Consider the following 24,914-nt stretch of genomic DNA (forward strand, 5'->3'; position numbering starts at 1 on the left):
TCCTTAACTTTTTCTTGCTTCACATACAGATGGCTTGAGGAGGTTCAGGGGAGATGCAGGTCTAATAGACAGAATAGAAGATCTGCGCCATTTGTGTTTCTCTGCATTGGTGTCCCATCACAGGCCCACAAGTGTATGTTTGATCTTTGACTTCTGGCAGTTCACAAGCAGGCGGCCAGGAAACGGTTTCAGCCTATCAACCACTGAGGAGACAAAGCCTTTGTATAAGGAATGAGGAAGCAATGAACACATTCAGCCTATCACAGGAGTTCCCTGAGTGTTTTGAATTATAAATTCTCCATGTCACTGTATGTTATTGAGCCCAAGTAGCTCGCCGTGATCGTATAGTGGCTAGTACTCTGCGTTGTGGCCGCAGCAACCTCGGTTTGAATCCGAGTCAAGGCATTGTGGTTGGCAATGTCACGGCAGTTGGGTTTTTCTTTTACAGAATTACCAAATGTACCAGTTGTTTTTGTAAAATGTCTATTAAAAACAGATCCTTTAAAATATTTAAACAATCTAACGACAAATTATTTAAACACACATGATTATGAGATGTAGCCTTATTTTTGTTTTTAGGAGAGAATGTGCCTGCTGAAAAAAACATTATTTTTAAAAAGTGCATTGCAGAATATCAGGAATTTGCTCTGGGACACCTTGAAAACTTTCATACAGATTATTTGCACAAAACTTACAGTCAGTTGTTGTGGCTGAGTGGTTAAGGCGATGGACTAGAAATCCATTGGTGTCCCCCCGCGCAGGTTCAAATCCTGCCAACAACGAGAAACTTTTTAACATCGGCTACAATTTCAGAAGTTAACCTTTTGAATTTCTTCCATGTCAGTTTTATAAATAGGTGGCTTATTTTGGGGTCACTATTGCCCTTTCACATATTTATTATCGCTACCCCTTTCATATCTTTGCTATAACTCTCGTCCTACATTAGCGCTGGTGCAAACACTTCAAATTATTATACCCTGGCTCTCTCAGTCATACCATTCATGCACTTGAAACTTACTTTACCAATAAAAGAAGCAAATAGAAAAATAAAACAAAAGTGCTTGCTGGATTAGGCAAACACACTTCATAAAACTGCATTTTCTTGTCTATTCTCCCCGTGTTACAAGCTTAACGGCTCCCTGTGTAATTTCTCTTAGCCTGCTGTCCCAGGAAGAGAATTTTATCTACAGGCTCTTTCCGTGTTTTTTTCCTAGTCTTTCTTTCCCTTTTCTTAGATTTGTAACTGTTCCTTTACGTGCTCTATTTAGGCGCCATTAATCTCATTTGAGCTCCTTGTACCTGCTGCTGTTTTCTCCACACCTCATACTGCCTTTTCCCTCTTTCTCTCTTTCTCTGAGGTTGGTGGCTACTTTCCAAAGCGTCTGATGCCCCAATGTTCCTTCATCTCGTTGTCAGACGTGAATTGGAAAAGCAACCAAATTAACAAGCCCTTACCACTCATACATGGCAGAGGTTTATACTTTAATTGAGCTAAGAAAAGCGTGTTGTGGGGCCCCTACGAGCCATGGTGCTTGCTTCATCATAATTAGGCACGCAGTCATTAGCCACAGCTCTGATCATGGGTCACTGAGGTCAGTTTCAATAATTCCTCAAAAACCTAACCATGCAGTCCCCCCTAACTGTGTAGTTATCTTGCTTTACTGCTGTTTGTGTGATTAGCTGGGAGGAGCTCACGGCAGCATCCTCCCTATAAAAGTGTAGATGGACCGCTCCTTAACTCTTTCTTGCTTCACATACAGATGGCTTGAGGAGGTACAGGGGAGATGCAGGTCTACTAGACAGAATAGAAGATCTGCGCCAGGTGTGTTTCTCTGCATTGGTGTCCCATCACAGGCCCACAAGTGTATGTGTGATCTTTGACTCCTGTCAGTTCACAAGCAGGCGGCCAGGAAACAGTTTCAGCCTATCAACCACTGAGGAGACAAAGCCTTTGTATAAGGAATGAGGAAGCAATGAACACATTCAGCCTATCACAGGAGTTCCCTGAGTGTTCAGAATTATAAATTCTCCATGTCACTGTATGTTATTGAGCCCAAGTAGCTCGCCGTGATCGTATAGTGGTTAGTACTCTGCGTTGTGGCTGCAGCAACCTCGGTTCGAATCTGAGTCACGGCATTGTGGTGGCAATGTCACGGCAGTTGGTTTTTTCTTTTACAGAATTACCAAATGTACCAGTTGTTTTTGTAAAATGTCTATTAAAAACAGATCCTTTAAAATATTTAAACGATCTAACGACAAATTATTTAAACACACATGATTATAAGATGTAGCTATATTGTACCTACTGACATAAATTATCATTCTTGAACCTATTTGCGGTGGGGGGAATGGAGCTCTCCCCCATGCCAATCAGAATGCAGATGAATGCAGTTGCAGTTGAGTGACCTGTGTTGTGGCTGTCTAGAGGGAATGCACAAATGTAGCTGTCTCGCAGCCCAATCCAGACGTCAATTGGAGACAGGTTTTCAGGCAAATAGAGCAGTAAGTGCAGAGAAATGCTCACTCTCTAAAAATGGCATTTATAAAATAGTAAAGTTAAATCCAACCTCACCAGTAAATAGGATTTATCAATAAATAAATAAAGCTTCTCCTTTCTGATATGGAATTACCCCCAAAAAGTATAAGGCAATACCCAATGCTAACCTATGAGAGGGGCAGACCTCACAGTAGTGAAAAATGTAATAGACTGTTTGGTACTACCAGGACATGCAAACTACCACAGTACATGTCTTACCTTTTACTTACATAGCGTGATGCCCCTAGGACTACCTAGGGCCTACCTTTTGGTTAATTATATGTAATAAAATTGGAGTTTAAGGCTTGGCAAGTATTTTTAAATGGCAAGTCGAAGTGGCAGTACACTGCAGCACAGGCACTGCAGTAGCAGGCTTGAGACAGGTTTGAAATTCTACTTCTTTGGGCGGCACAATCAGTCCCTGGGTATATGGTATACCACTTTACAAGGGGCTTTCAAGTCAATTAAATCTGTCAGTAAGGTATACTCCAATTACACACATGATTAGGGAACAAGCACGTGCACTTCAGCACTGATTAGTAGCGATAAAGTGATCAGAGTCCTAAGGCCTACAAAAAGATACAGCAAAATGCGTAGGTGAAAAGCAATAAGGTAGGGTTGAGGCCACCTTAAGAATGCAAGGTCTAACAAAAACAAACTAAGGATAACATGAGTAAAACATCAGGTTTCTCTACGGCATTTGGTGAGACAAGTGTGCCTTCTTTTATCTTCCGTAAATGCAATCTTTCCCTGACCCCTTTATTATATAGCTCTTCAAGTAAAAAAGATAAAGCACTTACAAAGGAGCCTCAAATACTCAAAGATGGTAGACTTCTGTAATATGGGCCATAGACTAAAAGCAGCACGAAAACAGAGTGCAATAATGTGGAAAAGTACATTTTGCCATGTTCTGTGTCCCTACGTGTTCCCCATCTTATGTTATATGTGCATGATTAATATGCATATGTATTCCCTTATGATCGATTAAGGACGCAATTCCAGTTGTGTCCAACTCTAGTATGCCAATTTCCAGTTCTCGTGAAAGCTACGAGTATTAGGCCTATGTAATCTTCTGTTGCCACGTTTCACAGTGTGCACGTTAATTCATTGAATTGTCCCCGCTTCTAGGCCTCAAAAGGGCCCGGACTCAGATTCAGCTCCTGTCTCCTGAACCCTCGTTGAGGAGCGATACAGCCCCCACCTGCATCCCTGACCCTTCACTTACTTCCTGCCTCACAGTGCCCGGCTCGGCCTGGCTCTGCCTGCCAGTCTGCCAAGAGTATGTTATGATTCTAGTTATCAGTCCAGCCCTCCTTCTCTGCATTCCTAAGTTACTGAATCGCATCAATAGTTCAGTCATAGTCTAGCCTTTACGTCTCCATGTAAGAGAAATACTGTATTAATGGTCATTTAATATTCCTCAGCACGCACTACATGTAGAATAATGCATGCACCAGTCTTAGAGTCTGTTAGCCTTTACCCTGATAACTTTTGGATTCTATCAACATGTTCTCTAAACATCAGATACTAGATAGTGTTTAGGTACATGTCGCTCTGACTCTCCAGACTTTCGTCTCCTCTTCTAGCGCAGAAGTCATAGCCCCCAGTTCTCCCTAGTAATACGTCATTGCCAGCTTGCGCGCACCACTAGGTCAGAGGTCCCGGCTCCTTAGGTAGCCCCCTCCATGTTTCCGCCCCATTTATGACATATTCTGTTACGTTTACATCACATGTCTATGTACACGCCTCTTGTTACACCTACTTTATGCCTTATCTTTCGCGACTGCTACGAACTCCGCCCACTGCTACGCCTACTGTATTAACTGTAATGCAATTGTTTTAGTATATATATGTTATACGCTGTTATTAAAGTTACCCTTAGGCTCCCAGATCCTGCCCCTGGCAGCTGCCATCCTATCCCCGTGCAGGTTGTCCTGTTCCTGTCCTTTATGCTATATTAAAACCTGCAAACTCCAGCTACCTCGAATCTTGACTCTTATTTATTGAGCTATCTGTTAATTAATTATTCCGAAAAATAGAACAGGTATTTAATTATTTATTTACCACATAATGGCGCCCGAACAGGAACTTGCCCTTTCCCCACGCGCCGGAGAAGCCACGCAAGCCCCCTGATCCTCTGCAGTCGTGACGGAACCATCCTGCGCAGTGGCAGATATTTCTGCTTCAAGTATCCCTCAGTCCCACGGAGGAGACGGAGGTTGCGGTCCAGCATCCAGACGAGGCGGTGGAGGAACGCGGCGAGTCCCGACCAGAGCCCAAGCCGAGAGTCCAAGGTCTGAGGTATCCGGAGGCCCACCCGTAACTGAAGTCCGAAGTCCGTAGTCCGTCGTCGTAGCAGTCCAGTCCAGTCCGAGGCCTTCCGTTCTTGCTGCCCGGTGAGTACCGTTGCTGGGGTAGTATCTAGACAGGGTCAATTGATTTGTCTCTGGTCCGTGGGTTTGGGTACGCAAATCCAACACGAAGTGTCCACCTAGGTGGATGCGGGTCCTGACGTGTCTCTTTATGAGACCGGTATGTTTCGTACTGTTTCAGCAGTGCATCTAGTAATTCTAGTAAGTTATGTTCTCGAGAAATTCATGTGTTTCTGTCCTCAAGTATTCCAGGTAATGTTTCTGTCCGAACTGTTATTTTAATGTTATTTCATTTGTTTTCAATGTCGTGGTATGAGTGATCAGTCTCAAGTCATTATTGTGTTCATTGTGTATTGTACTGTGTCCAGATCCCAGTTTACGTCATGCCTCTGTTCTCAAAATTACGTCAGTTAAGAACTAGAAAAGGTCTGCTCGAGGAAGCAGTTCCTGTCCCGCCTAGGGACAGTCCAGGTCATTTTATGTATCAAAAGCATGGCATAAGTGCCATATTATATCTAGATTTATGGGTGGAGTACACCAAGGAATTAGAAGAAAAGTATAGATGGCCCGTATCAGGTACGTGGGATGCCGAGTGCATCATGCGAGTAGAAGAAGCATTATGGAAAAAGAAAGCCAGACAGTCACAGAAAGATGCCATCGAGTTATGGCGCAAAGAATCTCATAAAAGAACCGAAAAAGAAATCAGAAAGTCAGAATTAAGTAGAGAATCCTCAGAAAGAGCCCAAGAAAGGGAATTAATTGAAATAGGTGAACGAGTTAAAACCGAACAGTCAGACAGACAGAGGAATGCCCTCATTAAGGGTATGTATCCTCTTCTTGCCGAGGGCTTGCCAAAAGCAACCCCGGAGGCATCCAGTAATTTTCCGCCACCATTAGTTCCGACCAAGTTACGTCACAAACCGACCGCAGCTGATATTTTTCTTTCGTCCTATTTGGACGACACAGTCCCAGAATATGCAAATCCTGCTCCGCCAGCTCCTGTAAATAATGTAATTTCTGCTCCTCCAGCCACCGGGGCACCCGTTACGGTACCCCCGGTCCAGCCTACAGTACAAGTACCCGCTACATCGGTCACTCTGCCAGCACGAAGAGTATCAGTCGACGATTCCAGTTTAGGGGCCGCGGGAGGAGGTCCCCCGGGTACCCCGCCACCACACAAACGTGTAACGTCAGTCGAGTTACATGAACGTGCGTTACAGCGTACGCCCAAATATCAGTCCGTTGCAGATATCAGACGAGCTCTTACTGAATGCCGTTATGATCCAGTCCCAGGCGATGATAATATGGTTGTATATTCATTACGTGTAAGACGGGTGACCGAGTATTTGGACACCCTACCGAATATGAAAGAAGATCTAGACAGAATATATCATTTCATTCATACAGGAACAGACCCAGAAAGTATTGGCGAAATCATGTCATTAAGGAAAGCTGAGACCCAGCTCATGCTATTAAAGTTTCTAATTAATTGTTTAATAAGGGAACAAGATTATCCGACTAAAGATCCGATCGAAATGAGAGTTCTGACAAAATGGAGTGATCATATAGCCGAGGGAAGACACAAGACACTCAGTAGTATAGAGAGTATGTACAAGAAAATTCGTAAGGAAATAATAAGGTTACACGAGAAACGCAAAGCAGCACAAGTAAGCGAGAAGGAAAACGACTCTCCTACCGAAGAGGTAGACGACGAGAATCCTTCCAGAATAGCGTATGTAGGTAGAACTAGACTTTCCGACCGACATTCACGTCTAGAACACAAGAAAGTTTTCCCTTCTCCAGCACCAGAACAAGGTTCTCTAGAGCAAGTATTTCAAGCTACCGATCACATTCTGAAATCACGAATCGGTTATAGTGAACTTAGTACCATGCATGAACAAGAACTAGCCCGATCAGCAGTCCGATGGGCTACTGATTCTACCACTTTTCCAGAAGAAATAGTGGCACAAATGTTTCTGAAACTGCCCCCAGCCGAGCAGCGACTGGTGGGTATGTATATGATCCAACACCTCATCACTCTGTATGAGGATCAGCATTCCGATCCAGGTCCGTTACATGATGTTCTGAACGAGTTACTCCAGTATAGATGGAAAGGTCTAGGTACCGATTTAATTAGTATCATTCAAGAACAGCACCACAAATATAGAACGTTCCTGAATCCGCATTTTGTTCACGTCTCACCTCCAGAAAGTAAACCGTTTTACATAGACAGACAGCATCCGTTACGAGAAGTACACCCAGTTAGGACAGCGGGTGGTGAAATGCAACGAGTATTTGTTTACACCCCGATTACAAAAATGGAACTCTTAGAGATGAAAAAGTTAATTCCCTGTCACGACAAAGATCCAGCAGGGTTCCACCGAGAATTAAAAGACATGCTCCGTATGGGAGAATACACGTATCCAGATATCATTAAAATGTTAAAGGTTCTGTTGCCTGCGGGCGCATATGAAAAACTCAAAGAAAAAGAATGGGAGGTGGGAGAGAAAAAGATAGATTGGGCAGCTCTAGAAGCTGAAGAAAATACACGTGTACCAGGTACCGGTCTAGGAGACAAGTGTAAAGAATTACCCGAACTGTTAATACAAGTTTTGCCAAGGTTACTAGCCACGAAAAAGGAAGACTGGGATGCAATCTCAGCCTGTAAACAGAAACCAGACGAAGACACTAGTGATTTTTATTCTAGATTCGAGAAATGCTTCAGTATCAACAGTGGTTTGAAGACGAGTAGCGAGTCATACCCTCATCTTTTTGTTACTAAACTAGTCGAGAATTCAAGTCCACAAGTTAAAAATCGAGTTTTGAAAGTCGAGAGTACATGGCAAGCTAATACTCCGTCCCAAATGCTTCAGATGCTCCAGTACCACCGGAATAGAATCAGAGAAGAGCAAGATCATGAAAGGAAACGTATGAAAGACACGAAAATGAAAGTATTAGTTGCACAAACTGTTCCACAAGACAGTCAGAAGAGGGGTCCGAATCAAGCCAGTCATCCTGCAGTTCCCGTTAAAGGGACCTGCAATTATTGTAAACAGCCAGGTCATTTTATAAACGAGTGTGCAGTTCTGAAACACAACATAGCTACTGGTAAGACTAAAGAAAGACCACGTCCGCCTAGACAAGAACAAGTTTCACAGACTTCTCAATTACCACAGAATGCACCACAGACAGTTACAGTACCGCAGCCTATAGCTGCAACACAGCATGTTACACAGCAAATGTACCAGTATGCACAGTCCGAGTATCCAGATTATCAGCAGTATTCATGAAACAGCCTAGAGAGGGAGGTAGGCTTGCCTCTCATCGAGATACCTGTAGATCAAGAGGGTCCCTATGTTCACAGTCAAGTATTAGGGAAAGACAGAAAGTTTCTGATTGATACAGGGGCAAGTAGGACTACTATCAGTCATGACGAGGTTCCAGGGGCTCCGCTCTCAGGCTCTAGAAATGTTTCTCTTGGATTTTCAGGAAAGCCAATAGTTAACGAAATTTCCAAACCAGTTACTCTAGAAGTAGGTCCATTGTCCCGAACTACTGATTTACTACTTACGAAATCATGTCCAGAAAATTTGTTAGGCATTAAGACATTAAAAGAATTAGGTGCAGTTATTTGCTGCTCCCCAGAAGGAATACGTTTGTTTTTACGTGACTTTAAGGGTCACTATGTATTACGTGATTTTGATCCAAGATTACTGAATGTCCCGCAGCATCTATGGGCACAAGGTCCAACTGATGTTGGTTTTATGCAAATCACACCCCATCGTGTGACTCTGAAACCAGGTGTAGTGTTACCACGAATCAGACAGTACAGATTGCCACCTGAGGCTGTAGCAGCCTTATCCAAAATTATTGACGAGCTTATTGCTCAAGGAGTGGTTGTAGAAACTGACTCCAATGTATGTAATTCTCCTATCATTCCAGTCATGAAACGTACTGATCCAAATGCACCTCCAGTATATCGATTAGTGATTGATCTTCGAGAACTTAATAAATGTATCATTCCCCAGTACCCAGTTGTTCCAGATATTTCTTCCCTATTGACAGCCATTGATTCTGAAGCCACATTTTTCACAGTCATAGACCTCAAGAACGCATTTTTCAGTGTCCCCATTCATCCAGACAGCCAGTTCCTTTTCGGATTCTGTTTAAATGGAAGGAGCTATAAATTCACACGAGCTCCTCAAGGTTTCACAGAAAGTCCTAGTATTTACAGTCAAGCACTTAAAAGACAACTAGACAATATTCACATGCCAACTGACACTGCCCTGCTCCAGTATGTCGATGATCTACTGATCACAGCCCGTTCTGAACGTGACTGCGAGCGAGCGTCACTTACAGTTCTGTATTTCCTAGCCGAGATGGGGCACAAGGTGTCCCCTTCGAAGCTTCAATTCTGTGTCCAGCAAGTGATCTACTTAGGCCACTTGCTGTCCAAGTGGGGTAGGCAGTTGACACCAGACCGTATCCAGTTGATAGCGAGTCTTCCACAGCCCAAGACACAGAAGGAGGTGCGAGCTTTTATTGGCCTCACTTCCTATTGCAGACAATGGATTCCTCAGTATGCATTTCTAGCCAAACCACTGATACAGTTAACGACACAGGAGGCAGCCGTATCGACTGTCCTCCCTTGGACATCTGAACATACACTTGCTTTTAATGAATTAAAGAAAGCCTTATGTCAAGCTCCTGTTCTAGCTACACCGAACTACAGTAAGCCTTTTACACTTTTTGTCACAGAACGTAATGGTACTGCATTATCTGTTCTCACACAAGATCAAGCAGGGCAATACAAGCCTTGTGCTTATTTTTCGAGCACACTAGATCCAGTAGCCCAGGCTCTGCCTGCGTGCCTCAAGTCAGTTGCAGCCACAGCACTAGCTATCAGACAAAGTGATTCCATAGTGTTAGGACATTCCCTGACAGTACAAGTTCCACACTCTGTGGAAGTTCTTTTAAACCGAACACAGACTCAGCATTTGACTATTGCACGTTTAACAGGTTATGAATTGACACTGTTCCAGCCACACATAGAAATCAGACGCTGCAACATCCTGAATCCTGCTACACTGTTACCGTCAGTTACTTCAAATCCTGCCACACATGACTGTGTGGAAGTAGTTAACACTATGACCAAGCCAAGACAAGACTTGACAGACATTCCATTACCAGATCCCGACCTGACACTTTATGTGGATGGTTCATGTATGAGAACTAGTACAGGAGAACTAGTAGCCGCGTATGCAGTGACTACTGAAACCGAAGTTATAGAGACACACCGTATTGACACCTTGTCCGCTCAAGCAGCAGAGCTAGTCGCTCTGACCCAGGCCTGCATACGTGCCAAGAACCTGAAAGTTAACATATACACAGATTCACGTTATGCATTCGGAGTCGTACACGACTTTGGAGTACTCTGGCAAGAAAGAGGTTTTATGACTTCTCATGGAACCAAGATTCAGCATGGTCTCCTCATTCAAGCCCTGTTAGAAGCAATACATTTACCGACAGCTATCGCTATCATGAAGTGCAAAGCACACACGAAAGTCACTGATATCATTTCCCAAGGTAACGATCTAGCAGATCGAACAGCCAAGCTCACAGCCCAGACTCCAGACATTCCAGTTAACACGACACAGACATACACTCCAGATCCGACTACATGTATGACAGTTAAGGATCCTACACAAGATGTCATAGACATACAGTTACATGCTACTCCCGATGAAATAAAGAAATAGTCCGAACAAGGAGGGGTCCAGACAGATCAGGGATGGTTGACGAAGGGAAAAGCCACATGGTTTCTCCCCGACTCAATGGTTCAAGTCATTATTAATACCGCACATAGTCCTGCACATTTAGGAGAAAAAGCCATGTTAGACAGTATCCAGAACATTTGGTTCAACAAACATTTACGAGCTGCAGCTAAGCAGAAAGTCCGTACCTGTATGATATGTTGTCAGTTCAATCCAGGTAAAAGTGTCCCGGTGGAACAAGGGGGATTCCAGCCTCCTGACCACCCTTTTGAAGTCCTCCAGATGGATTATATTCAGATGGAGCGATGTCGAGGTTTCAAGTATGTCCTTGTAGTTGTATGCGCTTTGTCCAGGTGGACAGAGGCATATCCAGTCCCAGATTACACAGCCGCGACCACTGCCAAGCAGTTGGTTCGTGAATTCTTCCCCCGTTATGGACTCCCTAGGGTCGTGTATTCTGATAACGGCCAGCCATTCTCATCTGAACTAATGAAGCATGTTTCCCTTCTGTTAGGGTATCAGTGGAAGTTTCATTGTGTACGCCATCCTGAAGCAGCAGGTCTCGTAGAGAGACATAACCAGACTCTGAAAATCCGCATTGCCAAAGTCTGTAAAGAGAAAGGTGTAGACTGGCTAGTAGCTCTGCCAGTCGCCCTATTTTATATGCGCATGGTCGCACATTCCAGATCAGGTCTGTCCCCTTATGAGGTCGTATTCGGCCGCCCCCCGAACATGTGGGGTACACCTAGACCCCGAAGTATTACAGATGTTTCCAGTAATATGCTGACAGATTACCTAGCTTCCTTGATGTCTGCCCTACACTCTTGTCGTTCACAGGTTGCCGCTGCATTTCCAGACAATACCGAGGTGAAACCGCATGAAATCGTTCCAGGATGTCTAGTACTTGTCCGGAACTTTGATCGTTCAAGTCCGCTGGAGCCCCGCTGGAAACAACCTCAACTTGTCCTTCTGACCACCCGCACGGCCGTGAAGCTGGAAGGCCGCAAGGGCTGGGTGCACCTGTCCCACGTCAAGAAATTCCATGGATGTCGCATAAAAACATTGGACTGTTCCATTTTTAAGGACTGCCAGAATTCTAAAAACTGCCCTATTCTCAAGGACTGTCCCGCTACAAACTTTGATTCCAAGCCTCCCCTGTTAGAGGAAACTCCGCAGCAGGAGTATAAAAAGAAACTCCGGTCTAGTAAAATAAGTCAGCCAGTTTAATTGTCTAAGTACCCCTCGGGTGAAACGGTTAGACAGGTTTCTGACATGTATGAGATAGACCCCCATAGTGAGAGAGTTAGTCAAAACTCTATCAGATGTATCGTTATTTTATGTTTTCTTCTATTTTTGAGTTTGATGGTTACCTGCACAAGTTATGCATTGCATTTATGTTTTCAATTTCTCATGTAAATAAGTTTTCTAATGCTACAGTAGAGCACACATTCAGTGATCTGCCTCCTCACGAGCTATCCTATCGTCTTGCTATGCGCAATAACACATTCATCAGAATGTTGCACTATTCACACCAGACCAGCAATGCCACTAATTGTTGGGTGTGTGGTCGACTCCCCCCTTTCCAGACACCGAAGGGAGTTCTGCCACTCTTTCCTTATCCGTTCTCGCATAATGGTTCGTGTGGAGCATGGTCCACGTTAACGTCATCCTCAACTGATATGTCCCTTCTGAATAGTACATGTTTTCCAGACAAGCAAGGTCTCATCCATAGAACAGGGTTAGATCTAGAAAATGAAGTTCATGATTTAGGTAATTATTCTTCGAATTTTATGGTCCTGAATGTTCAGTCTGATACTGCTCCAGATTTACCTGCAATTTCAGTACTGCCAGTCAAAGGCGAATTATGTGTCCGAAAGAATGGTTCCGCACATGTAGGACATAGTGATTGTACTACTATTGTCAAGTATAGTGACAGTGGGAAATCTATTTTCAAAGCCTCACGTCATTCATATTTTGTTTGTGGTCAGACCGCATATGTTCGTCTGCCCCTCGATTGGGATGGAACTTGTTACATTGCCTTCCTACTGCCACCAGTTTTCCTAGCCCCATCTGATTATCATAGAAACACACATCTAGTACACGTCAGACCTAGAAGGGAGATCGAGTCCCCAATAGTCGATCAAACTGAAACTACTCTAGAACAATATCAAGACTTTAATAAAGGTTTCTTTTTCTTTATAGGCCCCGTCCAGAATAGTAAGCTAATCCGTAGGTTAACCAGAACCCTTGAAGCAGTAGTGAATGACACTACTTCTGCTCTAGGTAACTTAACCGAAGAGCAATCTGCTATGAGATTTGTCGTGCTCCAAAATCGTCTCGTTCTTGACGTCATACTGGCCGATAGAGGAGGAGCATGTAGAGTCATCGGATCTAGTTGCTGCATTTTCATTCCTAATAACGCGCCGTCTGTTTATTCAGCTATAACCAGACTTCATAAAATTGCCCATCAGTTACACCAGAATCCAGGCACCTGGACATGGTCCGGTTGGCTCTGGAGTATAATTTCTGCATGGGGATGGAAAGTATTGTCATTCCTAGGTATAGCAGTAATGATCATATTCAGTTGCTGCCTCTGTTTACAATGTGGCCCTGCGATTTGCAGCATTTGTGCTACATCCTGTATTCCAAGTCCTAGTCCTAAGTCCCGTTCCAAGCCAATTCGAGACGAGCAAATGATACTGTATGAAATGATAGATGGTATCATGAATATTGATGTTTCCTGATGGAAACGTAGTGACAAGGAGGGAATGTGGAAAAGTAAATTTTGCCATGTTCTGTGTCCCTACGTGTTCCCCATCTTATGTTATATGTGCATGATTAATATGCATATGTATTCCCTTATGATCGATTAAGGACGCAATTCCAGTTGTGTCCAACTCTAGTATGCCAATTTCCAGTTCTCGTGAAAGCTACGAGTATTAGGCCTATGTAATCTTCTGTTGCCACGTTTCACAGTGTGCACGTTAATTCATTGAATTGTCCCCGCTTCTAGGCCTCAAAAGGGCCCGGACTCAGATTCAGCTCCTGTCTCCAGAACCCTCGTTGAGGAGCGATACAGCCCCCACCTGCATCCCTGACCCTTCACTTACTTCCTGCCTCACAGTGCCCGGCTCGGCCTGGCTCTGCCTGCCAGTCTGCCAAGAGTATGTTATGATTCTAGTTATCAGTCCAGCCCTCCTTCTCTGCATTCCTAAGTTACTGAATCGCATCAATAGTTCAGTCATAGTCTAGCCTTTACGTCTCCATGTAAGAGAAATACTGTATTAATGGTCATTTAATATTCCTCAGCACGCACTACATGTAGAATAATGCATGCACCAGTCTTAGAGTCTGTTAGCCTTTACCCTGATAACTTTTGGAATCTATCAACATGTTCTCTAAACATCAGATACTAGATAGTGTTTAGGTACATGTCGCTCTGACTCTCCAGACTTTCGTCTCCTCTTCTAGCGCAGAAGTCATAGCCCCCAGTTCTCCCTAGTAATACGTCATTGCCAGCTTGCGCGCACCACTAGGTCAGAGGTCCCGGCTCCTTAGGTAGCCCCCTCCATGTTTCCGCCCCATTTATGACATATTCTGTTACGTTTACATCACATGTCTATGTACACGCCTCTTGTTACACCTACTTTATGCCTTACCTTTCGCGACTGCTACGAACTCCGCCCACTGCTACGCCTACTGTATTAACTGTAATGAAATTGTTTTAGTATATATATGTTATACGCTGTTATTAAAGTTACCCTTATGCTCCCAGATCCTGCCCCTGGCAGCTGCCATCCTATCCCCGTGCAGGCTGTCCTGTTCCTGTCCTTTATGCTATATTAAAACCTGCAAACTCCAGCTACCTCGAATCTTGACTCTTATTTATTGAGCTATCTGTTAATTAATTATTCCGAAAAATAGAACAGGTATTTAATTATTTATTTACCACAATAGGGTCCCAAAAACTTGAGTGCCACATGAGAGTATGCATGAAAGCCTATCCTTTTCCAAACTAGAGATATACTCATGCAATTTTTGTTTTTAGGAGAGAATGTGCCTGCTGAAAAAAACATTATTTTAAAAAAGTGCATTGCAGAATACCAGGAATTTGCTGTGGGACACCTTGAAAACTTTCATACAGATTATTTGCACAAAACTTACAGTCAGTTGTTGTGGCCGAGTGGTTAAGGCGATGGACTAGAAATCCATTGGGGTCTCCCTGCGCAGGTTCGAATCCTGCCAACAACGACAAACTTTTTAACATCGGCTACAATTTCAGAAGTTAACCTTTAGAATTTCTTCCATGTCAGTTTTATAAATAGGTGTCTTATTTTGGTGTCACTATTGCCCTTTCACATATTTATTATCCCTACCCCTTTCATATCTTTGCTATAACTCTCGTCCTACATTAGCGCTGGTGCAAACACTTCAAATTATTATACCCTGGCTCTCTCAGTCATACCATTCATGCACTTGAAACTTACTTTACCAATAAAAGAAGCAAATAGAAAAATAAAACAAAAGTGCTTGCTGGATTAGGCAAACACACTTCATAAAACTGCATTTTCTTTTCTATTCTCCCCGTGTTACAAGCTTAACTGCTCCCTGTGTAATTTCTCTTAGCCTGCTGTCCCAGGAAGAGAATTTTATCTACAGGCTCTTTCCGTGTTTTTTTCCTAGTCTTTCTTTCCCTTTTCTTAGATTTGTAACTGTTCCTTTATGTGCTCTATTTAGGCGCCATTAATCTCATTTGAGCTCCTTGTACCTGCTGCTGTTTTCTCCACAAGTCATACTGCCTTTTCCCTCTTTCTCTCTTTCTCTGAGGTTGGTGGCTACTTTCCAAAGCTTCTGATGCCCCAATGTTCCTTCATCTTGTTGTCAGACGTGAATTGGAAAAGCAACCAACTTAACAAGCCTTTACCACTCATACATGGCAGAGGTTTATACTTTAATTCAATGAGCTAAGAAAAGCGTGTTGTGGGGCCCCTACGAGCCATGGTGCTTGCTTCATCATAATTAGGCACGCAGTCATTAGCCACAGCTCTGATCATGGGTCACTGAGGTCAGTTTCAATAATTCCTCAAAAACCTAACCATGCAGTCCCCCCTAACTGTGTAGTTATCTTGCTTTACTGCTGTTTGTGTGATTAGCTGGGAGGAGCTCATGGCAGCATCCTCCCTATAAAAGTGTAGATGGACCGCTCCTTAACTTTTTCTTGCTTCACATACAGATGGCTTGAGGAGGTACAGGGGAGATGCAGGTCTACTAGACAGAATAGAAGATCTGCGCCAGGTGTGTTTGCCTGCATTGGTGTCCCATCACAGGCCCACAAGTGTATGTGTGATCTTTGACTCTTGTCAGTTCACAAGCAGGCGGCCAGGAAACAGTTTCAGCCTATCAACCACTGAGGAGACAAAGCCTTTGTATAAGGAATGAGGAAGCAATGAACACATTCAGCCTATCACAGGAGTTCCCTGAGTGTTCCGAATTATAAATTCTCCATGTCACTGTATGTTATTGAGCCCAAGTAGCTCGCCGTGATCGTATAGTGGATAGTACTCTGCGTTGTGGCCGCAGCAACCTCGGTTCGAATCCGAGACACGGCATTGTGGTTGGCAATGTAACGGCAGTTGGGTTTTTCTTTTACAGAATTACCAAATGTACCAGTTGTTTTTGTAAAATGTCTATTAAAAACAGATCCTTTAAAATATTTAAACGATCTAACGACAAATTATTTAAACACACGTGATTATAAGATGTAGCTATATTGTACCTACTGACATAAATTATCGTTCTTGAACCTATTTGCGGTGGGGGGAATGGAGCTCTCCCCCATGCCAATCAGAATGCAGATGAATGCAGTTGCAGTTGAGTGACCTGTGTTGTGGCTGTCTAGAGGGAATGCACAAATGTAGCTGTCTCGCAGCCCAATCCAGACGTCAATTGGAGACAGGTTTTCAGGCAAATAGAGCAGTAAGTGCAGAGAAATGCTCACTCTCTAAAAATGGTATTTATAAAATCGTAAAGTTAAATCCAACCTCACCAGTAAATAGGATTTATCAATAAATAAATAAAGCTTCTCCTCTCTGATATGGAATTACCCCCCAAAAAGTATAAGGGAATACCCAATGCTAACCTATGAGAGGGGCAGACCTCACAGTAGTGAAAAATGTAATAGACTGTTTGGTACTACCAGGACATGCAAACTACCACAGTACATGTCTTACCTTTTACTTACATAGCATGATGCCCCTAGGACTACCTAGGGCCTACCTTTTGGTTAATTATATGTAATAAAATTGGAGTTTAAGGCTTGGCAAGTAGTTTTAAATGGCACGTCGAAGTGGCAGTACACTGCAGCACAGGCACTGCAGTAGCAGGCTTGAGACAGGTTTGAAATGCTACTTCTTTGGGCGGCACAATCAGTCCCTGGGTATATGGTATACCACTTTACAAGGGGATTACAAGTCAATTAAATCTGTCAGTCAGGTATACTCCAATTACACACATGATTAGGGAAGAAGCATGTGCACTTCAGCACTGATTAGTAGCGATAAAGTGATCAGAGTCCTAAGGCCAACAAAAAGATACAGCAAAATGTGTAGGTGAAAAGCAATAAGGTAGGGTTGAGGCCATCTTAAGAATGCAAGGTCTAACAAAAACAAACTAAGGATAACATGAGTAAAACATCAGGTTTCTCTACGGCATTTGGTGAGACAAGTGTGCCTTCTTTTATCTTCCATAAATGCAATCTTTCCCTGACCCCTTTATTATATAGCTCTTCAAGTAAAAAAGATAAAGCACTTACAAAGGAGCCTCAAATACTCAAAGATGGTAGACTTCTGTAATATGGGCCGTAGACTAAAAGCAGCACGAAAACAGAGTGCAATAGGGTCCCAAAAACTTGAGTGCCACATGAGAGTATGCATGAAAGCCTATCCTTTTCCAAACTAGAGATATACTCATGCAATTTTTGTTTTTAGGAGAGAATGTGCCTGCTGAAAAAAACATTATTTTAAAAAAGTGCATTGCAGAATACCAGGAATTTGCTGTGGGACACCTTGAAAACTTTCATACAGATTATTTGCACAAAACTTACAGTGAGTTGTTGTGGCCGAGTGGTTAAGGCGATGGACTAGAAATTCATTGCGGTCTCCCCGCGCAGGTTCGAATCCTGCCAACAACGAGACCCTTTTTAACATCGGCTACAATTTCAGAAGTTAACCTTTAGAATTTCTTCCATGTCAGTTTTATAAATAGGTGTCTTATTTTGGTGTCACTATTGCCCTTTCACATATTTATTATCGCTACCCCTTTCATATCTTTGCTATAACTCTCGTCCTACATTAGTGCTGGTGCAAACACTTCAAATTATTATACCCTGGCTCTCTCAGTCATACCATTCATGCACTTGAAACTTACTTTACCAATAAAAGAAGCAAATAGAAAAATAAAACAAAAGTGCTTGCTGGATTAGGCAAACACACTTCATAAAACTGCATTTTCTTTTCTATTCTCCCCGTGTTACAAGCTTAACTGCTCCCAGTGTAATTTCTCTTAGCCTGCTGTCCCAGGAAGAGAATTTTATCTACAGGCTCTTTCCGTGTTTTTTTCCTAGTCTTTCTTTCCCTTTTCTTAGATTTGTAACTGTTCCTTTATGTGCTCTATTTAGGCGCCATTAATCTCATTTGAGCTCCTTGTACCTGCTGCTGTTTTCTCCACACCTCATACTGCCTTTTCCCTCTTTCTCTCTTTCTCTGAGGTTGGTGGCTACTTCCAAAGCTTCTGATGCCCCAATGTTCCTTCATCTTGTTGTCAGACGTGAATTGGAAAAGCAACCAAATTAACAAGCCTTTACCACTCATACATGGCAGAGTTTATACTTTAATTCAATGAGCTAAGAAAAGCATGTTGTGGGGCCCCTATGAGCCATGGTGCTTGCTTCATCATAATTAGGCACGCAGTCATTAGCCACAGCTCTGATCATGGGTCACTGAGGTCAGTTTCAATAATTCCTCAAAAACCTAACCATGCAGTCCCCCCTAACTGTGTAGTTATCTTGCTTTACTACTGTTTGTGTGATTAGCTGGGAGGAGCTCATGGCAGCATCCTCCCTATAAAAGTGTATATGGACCGCACCTTAACTTTTTCTTGCTTCACATACAGATGGCTTGAGGAGGTACAGGGGAGATGCAGGTCTAATAGACAGAATAGAAGATCTGCACCAGGTGTGTTTCTCTCTATTGGTGTCCCATCACAGGCCCACAAGTGTATGTGTGATCTTTCACTTCTGGCAGTTCACAAGCAGGCGGCCAGGAAACGGATTCAGCCTATCAACCACTGAGAAGACAAAGCCTTTGTATAAGGAATGAGGAAGCAATGAACACATTCAGCCTATCACAGGAGTTCCCTGAATGTTCCGAATTATAAATTCTCCATGTCACTGTATGTTATTGAGCCCAAGTAGCTCGCTGTGATCGTATAGAGGTTATTACTCTGCGTTGCGGCCGCAGCAACCTTGGTTCGAATCCGAGTCACAGCATTGTGGTTGGCAATGTCACGGCAGTTGGGTTTTTCTTTTACAGAATTACCAAATGTACCAGTTGTTTTTGTAAAATGTCTATTAAAAACAGATCCTTTAAAATATTTAAACGATCTAACGACAAATTATTTAAACACACATGATTATAAGATGTAGCTATATTGTACCTACAGACATAAATTATCGTTCTTGAACCTATTTGCGGTGGGGGGGATGGAGCTCTCCCCCATGCCAATCAGAATGCAGTTGCAGTTGAGTGACCTGTGTTGTGGCTGTCTAGAGGGAATGCACAAATGTAGCTGTCTCGCAGCCCAATCCAGACGTCAATTGGAGACAGGTTTTCCGGCAAATAGAGCAGTAAGTGCAGAGAAATGCTCACTCTCTAAAAATGGCATTTATAAAATAGTAAAGTTAAATCCAACCTCACCAGTAAATAGGATTTATCAATAAATAAATAAAGCTTCTCCTCTCTGATATGGAATTACCCCCCAAAAAGTATAAGGGAATACCCAATGCTAACCTATGTGAGGGGTAGACCTCACTGTAGTGAAAAATGTAATAGACTGCTTGGTACTACCAGGACATGCAAACTACCACAGTACATGTCTTACCTTTTACTTACATAGCATGATGCCCCTAGGACTACCTAGGGCCTACCTTAGGGGTTAATTATATGTAATAAAATTGGAGTTTAGGGCTTGGCAAGTAGTTTTAAATGGCAAGTCGAAGTGGCAGTACACTGCAGCACAGGCACTGCAGTAGCAGGCTTGAGACAGGTTTGAAATGCTACTTCTTTGGGCAGCACAATCAGTCCCTGGGTATATGGTATACCACTTTACAAGGTGCTTTCAAGTCAATTAAATCTGTCAGTCAGGTATACTCCAATTACACACATGATTAGGGAAGAAGCATGTGCACTTCAGCACTGATTAGTAGCGATAAAGTGATCAGAGTCCTAAGGCCAACAAAAAGATACAGCAAAATGTGTAGGTGAAAAGCAATAAGGTAGGGTTGAGGCCATCTTAAGAATGCAAGGTCTAACAAAAACAAACTAAGGATAACATGAGTTAAAACATCAGGTTTCTCTACGGCATTTGGTGAGACAAGTGTGCCTTCTTTTATCATCCATAAATGCAATCTTTCCCTGACCCCTTTATTATATAGCTCTTCAAGTAAAAAAGATAAAGCACTTACAAAGGAGCCTCAAATACTCAAAGATGGTAGACTTCTGAAATATGGGCCAAAGACTAAAAGCAGCACGAAAACAGAGTGCAATAGGGTCCCAAAAACTTGAGTGCCACATGAGAGTATGCATGAAAGCCTATCCTTTTCCAAACTAGAGATATACTCATGCAATTTTTGTTTTTAGGAGAGAATGTGCCTGCTGAAAAAAACATTATTTTTAAAAAGTGCATTGCAGAATACCAGGAATTTGCTGTGGGACACCTTGAAAACTTTCATACAGATTATTTGCAAAAAACTTACAGTCAGTTGTTGTGGCCGAGTGGTTAAGGCGATGAACCAAAAATCCATTGGGGTCTCCCCGCGCAGCTTCGAGTTCTGCCAACAACGAGAAACTTTTTAACATCGGCTACAATTTCAAAAGTTAACCTTTAGAATTTCTTCCATGTCAATTTTATAAATAGGCGGCTTATTTTGGTGTCACTATTGCCCTTTCACATATTTATTATCGCTACCCCTTTCATATCTTTGCTATAACTCTCGTCCTACATTAGCGCTAGTGCAAACACTTCAAATTATTGTACCCTGGCTCTCTCAGTCATACCATTCATGCACTTGAAACTTACTTTACCAATAAAAGAAGCAAATAGAAAAATAAAACAAAAGTGCTTGCTGGATTAGGCAAACACACTTCATAAAACTGCATTTTCTTTTCTATTCTCCCCGTGTTACAAGCTTAACTGCTCCCTGTGTAATTTCTCTTAGCCTGCTGTCCCAGGAAGAGAATTTTATCTACAGGCTCTTTCCGTGTTTTTTTCCTAGTCTTTCTTTCCCTTTTCTTAGATTTGGAACTGTTCCTTTATGTGCTCTATTTAGGCGCCATTAATCTCATTTGTGCTCCTTGTACCTGCTGCTGTTTTCTCCACACCTCATACTGCCTTTTCCCTCTTTCTCTCTTTCTCTGAGGTTGGTGGCTACTTTCCAAAGCTTCTGATGCCCCAATGTTCCTTCATCTTGTTGTCAGACGTGAATTGGAAAAGCAACCAAATTAACAAGCCTTTACCACTTACACGTGGCAAAAGTTTATACTTTAATTCAATGAGCTAAGAAAAGCGTGTTGTGGGGCCCCTACGAGCCATGGTGCTTGCTTCATCATAATTGGGCACGCAGTCATTAGCCACAGCTCTGATCATGGGTCACTGAGGTCAGTTTCAATAATTCCTCAAAAACCTAACCATGCAGTCCCCCCTAACTGTGTAGTTATCTTGCTTTACTGCTGTTTGTGTGATTAGCTGGGAGGAGCTCACAGCAGCATCCTCCCTAAAAAAGTGTAGATGGACCGCTCCTTAACTTTTTCTTGCTTCACATACAGATGGCTTGAGGAGGTTCAGGGGAGATGCAGGTCTAATAGAAAGAATAGAAGATCTGCGCCATTTGTGTTTCTCTGCATTGGTGTCCCATCACAGGCCCACAAGTGTATGTTTGATCTTTGACTTCAGGCAGTTCACAAGCAGGCGGCCAGGAAACGGTTTCAGCCTATCAACCACTGAGGAGACAAAGCCTTTGTATAAGGAATGAGGAAGCAATGAACACATTAAGCCTATCACAGGAGTTCCCTGAGTGTTTTGAATTATAAATTCTCCATGTCACTGTATGTTATTGAGCCCAAGTAGCTCGCCGTGATCGTATAGTGGTTAGTACTCTGCGTTGTGGCCGCAGCAACCTCGGTTCGAATCCGAGTCACGGCATTGTGGTTGGCAATGTCACGGCAGTTGGGTTTTTCTTTTACAGAATTACCAAATGTACCAGTTGTTTTTGTAAAATGTCTATTAAAAACAGATCCTTTAAAATATTTAAACAATCTAACGACAAATTATTTAAACACACATGATTATGAGATGTAGCCTTATTTTTGTTTTTAGGAGAGAATGTGCCTGCTGAAAAAAACATTATTTTTAAAAAGTGCATTGCAGAATATCAGGAATTTGCTGTGGGACACCTTGAAAACTTGCATACAGATTATTTGCACAAAACTTACAGTCAGTTGTTGTGGCTGAGTGGTTAAGGCGATGGACTAGAAATCCATTGGGGTCCCCCTGCGCAGCTTCAAATCCTGCCAACAACGAGAAACTTTTTAACATCGGCTACAATTTCAGAAGTTAACCTTTTGAATTTCTTCCATGTCAGTTTTATAAATAGGTGGCTTATTTTGGGGTCACTATTGCCCTTTCACATATTCATTATCGCTACCCCTTTCATATCTTTGCTATAACTCTCGTCCTACATTAGCGCTGGTGCAAACACTTCAAATTATTATACCCTGGCTCTCTCAGTCATACCATTCATGCACTTGAAACTTACTTTACCAATAAAAGAAGCAAATAGAAAAATAAAACAAAAGTGCTTGCTGGATTAGGCAAACACACTTCATAAAACTGCATTTTCTTTTCTATTCTCTAGGGGTGGGCGTAGTTCGCGAAGTAGTGCTACGCGAAGCTACGCGAAGTGAACTTCGCACTACGCGAACTTCACGTAGCACTACGCGAGCTGCGTAGTAGCATGTTCGCACTGTGCAAGATGTGTTTCAATGATTGCACAGTGCGAACAAGCATCCGGCACTGTGCAAGCATTGAAAACGGCATCTTGCACAGTGCGAGCTGTAGTTTTCTGCTGCTCGAGGAGATTATTACTCGAGCGGCAGCTTTCTCAATGCGAACAGGTAGTTTCTCATTGAGAGCGGTCGCGAGCATGCGCAACCACTCACAATGAAAAACCTGACCTCCTCGCGTTGAGCGTTGCTTGCTCGTGGTCGCGAACATGACGTTCAGGACCGCGAACAAGCAAGAATCTCGCTGGGATGTCATTTTGCTTGCTCGTGGTCGCGAACATGACGTTCAGGACCGCGAACAAGCAAAAAATGAGCGCTGCACTACGCTACGCTGCACTACGCATGTTTGCACTGTACTACGTGCCGCTCGCGTAGTGCGAAGTTGCAAAAACTTCGCAAACTCCGCGAGCGGAGCGTAGTGCTTCGCCCAGGCCTACTATTCTCCCCGTGTTACAAGCTTAACGGCTCCCTGTGTAATTTCTCTTAGCCTGCTGTCCCAGGAAGAGAATTTTATCTACAGGCTCTTTCCGTGTTTTTTTCCTAGTCTTTCTTTCCTTTTTCTTAGATTTGTAACTGTTCCTTTACGTGCTCTATTTAGGCGCCATTAATCTCATTTGAGCTCCTTGTACCTGCTGCTGTTTTCTCCACACCTCATACTGCCTTTTCCCTCTTTCTCTCTTTCTCTGAGGTTGGTGGCTACTTTCCAAAGCGTCTGATGCCCCAATGTTCCTTCATCTCGTTGTCAGACGTGAATTGGAAAAGCAACCAAATTAACAAGCCCTTACCACTCATACATGGCAGAGGTTTATACTTTAATTGAGCTAAGAAAAGCGTGTTGTGGGGCCCCTACGAGCCTTGGTGCTTGCTTCATCATAATTAGGCATGCAGTCATTAGCCACAGCTCTGATCATGGGTCACTGAGGTCAGTTTCAATAATTCCTCAAAAACCTAACCATGCAGTCCCCCCTAACTGTGTAGTTATCTTGCTTTACTGCTGTTTGTGTGATTAGCTGGGAGGAGCTCACGGCAGCATCCTCCCTATAAAAGTGTAGATAGACCGCTCCTTAACTTTTTTTTGCTTCACATACAGATGGCTTGAGGAGGTACAGGGGAGATGCAGGTCTAATAGACAGAATAGAAGATCTGCGCCAGGTGTGTTTCTCTGCATTGGTATCCCATCACAGGCCCACAAGTGTATGTGTGATCTTTGACTCCGGGCAGTTCACAAGCAGGCAACCAGGAAACAGTTTCAGCCTATCAACCACTGAGGAGACAAAGCCTTTGTATAAGGAATGAGGAAGCAATGAACACATTCAGCCTATCACAGGAGTTCCCTGAGTGTACCGAATTATAAATTCTCCATGTCACTGTATGTTATTGAGCCCAAGTAGCTCGCCGTGATCGTATAGTGGTTAGTACTCTGCGTTGTGGCTGCAGCAACCTCGGTTCGAATCCGAGTCACGGCATTGTGGTTGGCAATGTCACGGCAGTTGGGTTTTTCTTTTACAGAATTACCAAATGTACCAGTTGTTTTTGTAAAATGTCTATTAAAAACAGATCCTTTAAAATATTTAAACGATTTAACGACAAATTATTTAAACACACATGATTATAAGATGTAGCCTTATTTTTGTTTTTAGGAGAGAATGTGCCTGCTGAAAAAAACATTATTTTTAAAAAGTGCATTGCAGGATATCAGGAATTTGCTGTGGCACACCTTGAAAACTTTCATGCAGATTATTTGCACAAAACTTACAGTCAGTTGTTGTGGCCGAGTGGTTAAGGCGATGGACTAGAAATCCATTGGGGTCTCCCCGCGCAGGTTCGAATTCTGCCAACAACGAGAAACTTTTTAACATCGGCTACAATTTCAGAAGTTAACCTTTAGAATTTCTTC

The 24,914-nt window shown here is 42.9% G+C and overlaps 8 non-coding genes across 8 annotated transcripts; all 8 read left to right on the top strand.

The window, feature by feature from the left end:
* The first annotated feature begins 700 nt into the window (after window positions 1–700).
* TRNAS-AGA (transfer RNA serine (anticodon AGA)) lies at window positions 701–782 on the top strand. Its single transcript has one exon. It is a non-coding gene; the product is annotated as a tRNA-Ser (tRNA).
* A 14,069-nt stretch (window positions 783–14,851) lies between these two features.
* On the top strand, window positions 14,852–14,933 carry TRNAS-AGA (transfer RNA serine (anticodon AGA)). Its single transcript has one exon. It is a non-coding gene; the product is annotated as a tRNA-Ser (tRNA).
* Window positions 14,934–17,789: 2,856 nt separating this feature from the next.
* On the top strand, window positions 17,790–17,871 carry TRNAS-AGA (transfer RNA serine (anticodon AGA)). Its single transcript has one exon. It is a non-coding gene; the product is annotated as a tRNA-Ser (tRNA).
* Window positions 17,872–20,717: 2,846 nt separating this feature from the next.
* On the top strand, window positions 20,718–20,799 carry TRNAF-AAA (transfer RNA phenylalanine (anticodon AAA)). Its single transcript has one exon. It is a non-coding gene; the product is annotated as a tRNA-Phe (tRNA).
* Window positions 20,800–22,085: 1,286 nt separating this feature from the next.
* Window positions 22,086–22,157, top strand: TRNAH-GUG (transfer RNA histidin (anticodon GUG)). Its single transcript has one exon. It is a non-coding gene; the product is annotated as a tRNA-His (tRNA).
* A 295-nt stretch (window positions 22,158–22,452) lies between these two features.
* On the top strand, window positions 22,453–22,534 carry TRNAS-AGA (transfer RNA serine (anticodon AGA)). The gene has a single exon. It is a non-coding gene; the product is annotated as a tRNA-Ser (tRNA).
* Window positions 22,535–24,411: 1,877 nt separating this feature from the next.
* Window positions 24,412–24,483, top strand: TRNAH-GUG (transfer RNA histidin (anticodon GUG)). The gene has a single exon. It is a non-coding gene; the product is annotated as a tRNA-His (tRNA).
* Window positions 24,484–24,778: 295 nt separating this feature from the next.
* On the top strand, window positions 24,779–24,860 carry TRNAS-AGA (transfer RNA serine (anticodon AGA)). Its single transcript has one exon. It is a non-coding gene; the product is annotated as a tRNA-Ser (tRNA).
* Window positions 24,861–24,914: the final 54 nt, after the last annotated feature.

Source organism: Lissotriton helveticus, chromosome 12 (assembly GCF_964261635.1).
Source record: "Lissotriton helveticus chromosome 12, aLisHel1.1, whole genome shotgun sequence".
Taxonomy (NCBI): Eukaryota; Metazoa; Chordata; class Amphibia; order Caudata; family Salamandridae; genus Lissotriton; species Lissotriton helveticus.